Raw genomic sequence first — 8,062 nt, 5'->3', positions numbered from 1 at the left:
CAATGACAAGGTCTTGAGTTATCAGTGTCAATGACAAGGTCTTAAGTTATCGGTGTCAGTTTTCATATACTCTCCGCTTGCACCTGTTTGTCCCAATGAGGTTAGCTTAGTACTGAAATCTATTATATATTCTTGATGGTCAACTGTCAGATCTTGACATCTATTATTTAGTTGTATTTGGGGTTATCTTCTATTCAATAAAATTTTCTTTTTCGCTAAAACCTTAGGGACGACGGTTTCTTTTTGTTTTGGTTTTCGATTTCTCTTCTTATTTTCTTCATAAATTCTCATTCTCGTCAGCCTAGAAGATAATCATTATCCCCTCCAATATCACAGATACAATCGGTAAGGGGGGAGTGGTGAAGAACAAGGTAGCAAACTAGGAGTTGAATCTCTTGGCATTGAACCCATAATTGACTGTCTTGTCTGCAATCAAGGAGCCTTCCACTAGGGAGCACAATGATTCAAACATGAGCCAAATGGAAAGAGAAAAAAAAACAAAGCGGGATTGAGTTGTCTGTTTGTCTTTTTTCCTTCACATCTGTAAGATTCTTACTATCATCTCTCTTTCTTGCTTTCGGCATGTTGTTGGTAGGAAATCAAGAGTGTTCCAGTGCCTCAATTGAGGAGAGGATTATTGGATTAGAGGTACATAATAGATTAATATATTCTCATCCTTGTTTGAGATTCTATATTTGATAGAAGTTTCGTGCATCAAGTAATGTCGAGTGAGATAGTGATTATTCTACGGGTTGACAAGAACAAAAGGATTTATAAGAAATATATATATGATCATCCCAAAAATAAGTAAACATATACTTTTATATAGATAAAACTTGATTCATGATAGGCTAAATTGTCAAAAAAAAAATACTCTAAATGCAAAAAATAAAAAATAAAAAATATCAAAAATAGTGAAATAAATGTTTGGAGCCTCCAAAAAGACCCTACACGTTAATTTTCAAGTCCGAAATTTGATGGTTATCAATTCTGTCTGGTAATGAATGTTAGGACCAAAAGTAGCTAGAGGGAGGGGGGGTGAATAGCTCGTCGCGTTCTCTCGGTGCTCGGCGTTGATTGGCGTTGCTTGTTTCTTCAAGAATATGCAGCGGAAAATACAGAAACAAATGCAACAACGCTAACACGGTTGGTTTACTTGGTATCCACCTCACAAGAGGTGACTAGTCCAAGGATCCACACCACGCACGCACCCTCCACTATGAAAACACTCCTTTTCGGTAACTACCGAGGGCGGAGAAGCCCTACAAGACTCTCAGTACAAGAAGAAAGGAAAGGGAAACAAAATACAAGCGCAAAGCTTATAATGAGTACAGAAAACCCTAACCCTAGCTTCTCTTCTTGCCTTTGATCCGCCTCTTGACTTGGAAAGCTTCCAAGATCCTTCAAGAACTGGCGACCTGATCTTTGAGAGCGCTGTGGAGGAGTAGGCGAGAGCTCTGGAGTGAATCGGTGAAGTTCTTGCGCAGCCATCGAACGCCTGCAGCTATAAACGACGCCAACGGTCGGATCCCGATCGATTCGAATGTTCACAATCGATCGGGGAGGCTTTGGATCGATCCACGGATCGATCCAGAGCGCCTCTGTGCTCTGGAAACGCGCCTGGATCGATCCACGGATCGATCCAGCGCTTATCGCGCGAAGCAGCCGCGTCCCAATCGATCCACTGATCGATTGGGACATCTGGATCGATCCACGGATCGATCCAGAAGCTCTCTGTTCGCTGGGACAGGTCTGGATCGATCCACTGATCGATCCAGAGCCTGGATCGATCCACGGATCGATCCAGCACTTGGTTTTTGTCCAAAACCAAGTCCCAAACATCCCTAACCAACATTCGGTCAACCTTGACTTGTTGGTATGTCATGCCTAGCATCTAGTCACTCCCTTGACCTGCTAGGACTCCCTTACCAAGTGTCCGGTCAATCCCTTTGACCCACTTGGACTTTTCTCTGCAAGTATCCGGTCAATCCCTTTGACCTACTTGGACTTTTCTTTCATGCCAAGTATCCAGTCAATCCTTTGACCTACTTGGACTTCCCAGCACCAGATGTCCGATCATCCTTGATCCATCTGGATTTTCCCTTGCCTGGCTTCACTCACCAGGGCTTTCACCTAGCTTCACTCACTAGGGTTTTCACTCTGCCTAGCTTCACTCACTAGGACTTTCACCTAGCTTCACTCACTAGGGTTTTCACTCTGCCTAGCTTCACTCACTAGGACTTTCACCTGGCTTCACTCACCAGGATTTCCATCTGCCTAGCTTCACTCACTAGGACTTTCACCTGGCTTCACTCACCAGGATTTCCATCTGCCTAGCTTCACTCACTAGGACTTCCTTCTGCCTGGCTTCACTCACCAGGACTTTTCTTCTGCCTGGCTTCACTCACCAGGACTTTCATTTTGCCTAACATCCCAGTTAGGACTTCCCAGTCAAGTATCCAGTCAACCTTGACCTACTTGACTCTTCTTCAATCAATATCTTATTGTCAAACATCTAAACCTAAACCAAGACTCAGCTTGGTTACCCAGGTCAACCTTGACCTGAGGGATATTGCACCAACAATGAATTTAGATCTCTCATAAATATATAAGTGAAAAAAAAACAAAGCCTCATTTGATTCCCGAATCAAAAGTTATATCATTTTAAAATTTGAAATATCTTCATTAATCGATCTTGCTTCTCAGGGCTACCCTTTAAAAGTAGATTAAAGGAGACAAATGAATAAAGTTTGAGTCTCTTGGCTATGGACAGAGTCAAAGGAGGCCCCTTCAATTTTTTAGTGTAAGATGTTTATGAGGTATAAGAATAGGGGGTGAAAGAGAGGTAGATGGGAGGCAATGACATAATCATCTTTCCTCAACGTAAACACATATCTTTTGCCCCCTCAATATGAAATTCCTGCCTCCGTCCTTACAAGTCTTAACCTTTTCTTTCATTGAAATTAGTCTATCCAATGTTGAAAAAATTATAAAGGGAAAGGAAGGGATAATTATCAACCATCTATACCACCACCCATCGATGATGATGGTCGTCAACCACCACCATTGTCGAACATTGCTCATCGTTGATAGTTGGTTCTCATTGACACAACGATCACAACTATCACCGCCTTCCTAATAACGGGGAATAGAAAGAGGGTTGAAAAGTAGAATGTAAATGAGTAAGTTTGAATTTGAATTTCTTCCTTTCTTTTCTCTTTGTCTACCAGCCAAAAGTTGATAAAACCTATCTATAAAACACTATCGGCAAGGTTATTGCAATGGAAGGATCAAGTGACTGTATAAAAATCTCTCCCAACATAAAGAACAAAATCTTTGAGCTCCTTCCTTTTTCCTACCCAGCCTACTGTCCACATTTCAGTTCCAACAAAATACATTTGGTATGTCATTATCTTATCCTTTGTAGAACTTATACCGATTCCATTGTTCTTTCTCGTCGATCACTTGCAATCCACTTGAGGTGTTTCCCATATGGAATGAAGCCACTACAAAGAAAGTTTCATACTAATTGAATCTTTAGTCGTTTCTTAATAGTTCAGTGGTCGGTTGTTAACTGACTAGTCCTAGATTTGAATCCTATTGGAAATATGAACGGAAATAAAGAGTTGGATGGAGAGAACTCCATTGTGTATAGAAATTTTAGTCTCACATTAAAAATTCTAAGATATTATGTTAGTTTGTGTTGTATCATGAGCATTATAATTGTAAATAAATATAAAGGGAGAAACTCTCTCTCATTCATGGGCCCATAGGGAATTCAAATTCAAAGTCCAGCTTGCGCTAAACTAAATTGACTAGTATGTGAGCACGATTTGTGTGCGTTGAATACCACATTGGATGAATGCAATCTGTCATTACCGCGTCGAATACCACATTAGATTAATGCAATCCGTAATTACCAACTGAAACAACAATGAAAGACTGTCGTTTCAAGGTTGGCGAGCAAGTTTAGGGTCCAACTTGCACTGAACTAAGTTGGCTAGTGTATGAGCACGACCTACGCGCATCGAATGCCACATGAGATTAATGCAATCTATAATCGCCGATTGAAACAACTGACGAGTGACTGGCATTTCAAAGCTGACGAATAAAGACATTGAATGACCTTTATCCAGTCATTTAACGTAACCAAAAGGGAGGCACTCGTATATAAGGAGCTTAGATTTTGAACAAAGAAGCATCTCTTTTAAGAAAATTGCATAGATAGTCCTGTCTTCCCATGCAACTCAGTCATCCGAAGCAGTTTTTCCTTCCATGATTTACAGCATGAGATTATCAGCTAAGATCATCGTAATCTTTGACAACAAGATTGTTCCACAAATCCTACATAGAGATTTAATTCATTCTAATCTTAATTAAAGAATGAAATTAAAACACTCGCTTGGTCTCTCAGGTATTGTGCTGGTTTTGGATGATAAGCTGATGATGGATGCTTTGAATAAGAACCAGAAGAGGCACAACAGTTCAGGTTCTTTCTTTATGTCACAGAAAGAAAAGTAGATAGATAGATAGATTGCAATCTACATTCAGACTCCACCAGTTAAAGCAGTCTGAAACTTTTTAAAAAAAAAGTTTTCAAAGTATTACAAAAGCATGCATTCTCTGAGAAATTCTGTTGGAACTTCAAGTAAATCTCATCATATTTAAATCTTATATTTAAATCCAATTTGATTAGATTTAAATGTTAATACTATGAAATTCTCATCATTTTTTGATTACTCACTCCACTAGAAAAGAAACTAGTCTCAAATCACAATGATCAAGAGGTGAAATGCTAAGAGTGAAAACTCTGAAATTAAAATATTTGCATCCTTGTGAAACTAGAACATTTTCAAAGGAGAGTAGATATTAATTAAGAGTAAAAATGGCTCAGTCTCTTTCCTTTCCACATGCTTTTGTTCTGAATGATATTGAAATCCAGTGACAGCTTAGCTCCCATTGCAGCTTTCACTAGTCCAAGATTCAATTATTGTGTTTACTTTTATTTGTAAGTCAACTCTCTTCCCAACCTCTAGTTTGTGTTTACTTGTGATTCAGTTTTAAAATTTATTTTTAGTCTAATTTGAACTATTGCTCATTGTTCTACTTGAAATAGGGATGACTCTTTTTTTTTATAATAGAATTACCCTCTTTGTCGTGTTCTCTCTCGATCGAGAATTTTACTCATGCTCGCGTCTTGATCTTAACTTGGTCACAATCAAGGTGAGGATGACGAAGAAGAATACTTTAGTTTGTAACTTGTTTGATCTTACTTATCATGTGAGAAAAGAATGGAAACTTATTTTTGTTTTGCCACCTAGTGAGGATTGACTTCACTAAGAATAACACTTTATTGCCTTTGTATCTTAGCTACCATTTGTAATTTTTAAAAGCCTTCAAGCAATGCACTCACAAGTACTAATCCATCTAATTTAAGCTTAGCATACCAATTCCACTTAGATTGAAGTAGCATCAAAATAAATTAATAATTATTTTTTTTTAAAAAAAAAGTGTGTCTAAAGCTATTCATACTTTACTATCACTCCTAGTGTGCCACATGTTAGGGTCCAAAAAAAACTTATTGGATCTTATTTTTGATGAATTCTTGTAGGTCATGTTGGATATATATATGAATAGAGAAGAGGTGAAAAAGGTATGAAGTTTCATTGTGAATGAGACTTTAATCTCATATTGGGAGTTTCAAGACATATTGGTTGGTTTATATTGATTCACATTGCATTGATGATATGAATAAATGCATGGGGAGAGGCTCTGTCAATCGGGTACCTCTCAGTTTGCCAGGGATCACTGTTGTATCTTGGGAAACAAACGATCCGAGGAAATCTTAAAGCAGGGTTGGAGGTGAGGTGAATCTGTTTCAAGGAAACTGCGACCCTCGCAGGCCTCGATCCATCCACCCACTTGAGGAATTCGGTCGGCCGCTAACTCGATCGGCCTTTTTGTCAGATCGACTATATACTCGTTTGGTCGCTCTGTCACTTGGTCTACGACACGCCCGTCCACTAGCCCAGTCCGCTCGTCCGCTCACTCAGTTTGTTCGGCCGCTTGCCTAGTTCACTCGACCACTCGATCGTTCGCTCGCTTGCCCGGTAACCCGCTCAATTAGTCCGCCCGGCCGACCACTTGCCCAATCGCTTGCTCGGTCAATTCATCGACCATTCGCTCACTCGCTCAATCGTTCGGTTAGTTCGCCCGACCGGCCACTTGCTCCGGCAGCTTGCTCGACCTCTTCCTTCGCTCGGCTGCACGCCTGTCTGACCATTCACTCTTTCGGTCGCTCTGTCTGATCTGCTACACAGCGCGGTCGGCTATATTAGCTACTCGACCGATCTACCCACTCAACCTCTCTGTCTACTCTACCAGTCTGCACTCAACACTTGGCAGAAACTAGTTCTTGTTGGTAGCTTGAGATTATTTGTTCAAGTCATCTCAACAGATAAATTAGATTTAATTTGATGTATTTAAATTTAACTAATTTCTAATTATTTTATCATAAGAGTTTTGAGATTATTTGGACATTTGTAGAGTTTTGAGATTATTTGAACATTTGTGAAGTTGATGTTAGAATATTATTTTTATGTTGTTAATGTAGTTAAATCTAAAGAGAAATTCTCTACGTTTTGTGATTTTTTTATCTTGTTAAAAATTAACCTGCAGAACAATCACTATTGTACTTATTTGACGTCAACTCTAGATCATCCCTATATAATAAGCACTAGGCACACTGCATCTTGATAGATAGGGTTTAGAAATTCGGCCATGTTTATTTATATTTTATTATTTTTTTTTTCAAAAAAAAGTTGATCTGGATTGAAGCTTTGTTTGGTAAGTGGTGAATAAAAGAAGCATATAGTGGTTAAGATAGTGTTGAATAAGTTATCTTGATGTCAATTAAAGTGGGCTAACAAATATAGTGATAAGAGTTGTTGTTTTAATTTTCTTCTTCATATTCTTTTTATTATTTTTATTTTAAAATCCTCTCCTACTCAAGTTTTTAGGTCAAAAACTAAAAAAATCTTTTATTTTTAAAATTAATCAAATTATTATCAAAGAATATAAATATGTAACTAATCAATCTTCTTGTTCCATCAATAAGACATTGTTAATGAACTTGCAAATCAATTTGTTTTGATATTTGTTTCATGTGTTCGATTGGTTTAAAATAATAATATAAAAGTGTGAAGTATATTTTAAATAAATAAATTAAATATTTTTTTCTTAGAACAAAGAGGATGAACATGGACACTCATTTTATGATTTAATTCCTATTTTTTATTTAAATAATTTAATTTAGAGTAGAAAGAAAGCAAACAATGCCCATGCTGGCTGATGTCATGTATCATTTATTTATTTATTTTAAAATGTTGCTAAATGATAACATTTTTTATTTGTCAAATGCCTAATTTTCCATTGATGAGTTAAGCAAAATAAAATACTTAAATTTATTTTTTAAAAAATAGTTATCTTACCTCTTTGTTTGTCAAAGGAAACAAGAGATATTCAACAACCTCAATCTCTTCGTCTCTCAGACTATAACGTAATGGTAAATATATAAAGAAGAGTAAGATTTATCTTTCACATGTGAATCATTTGGATTGTGGATTATTATCTGTGTTTTCAGATTTACTCTAATAGTTGATGGAAAACTTTCGTAAGATTAAATTAATCATCTCTAAAATTAATTAGATCGTAAGATCTGAATACTTAGATTATTAAAAAAAAAACCTACACCTCAATCCTTGAAACAATATCTTGTAGCCTTTTAGTAAGAGTTATCTTGTTGGGGAAAAGGTTATTGGCAAAGTTGATATCATTTTAAGTAGGTGATTAAGGTTAACACACTCACAACATCTAATTTTTTTATTTTAATGTTGAGTTGGCAAAAGTGTGGGAAGTAGGTCTATTGATTAGCTCATAAAGCAAAGTTATTAATTTAATGTAATGTGATAATGATGGAAGATTAGCTTAATGGGAAGACCTAACAATTAGAAAGATATTTGTTAAGGTGATAATAATTAAATATGTATCTCAAATCGAGTGA

This window comes from Zingiber officinale, chromosome 10B (assembly GCF_018446385.1).
Source record: "Zingiber officinale cultivar Zhangliang chromosome 10B, Zo_v1.1, whole genome shotgun sequence".
Lineage (NCBI taxonomy): Eukaryota > Viridiplantae > Streptophyta > Magnoliopsida > Zingiberales > Zingiberaceae > Zingiber > Zingiber officinale.
The sequence above is the reverse complement of the archived record's forward strand: the minus strand, read 5'-3'. Positions refer to the sequence as shown.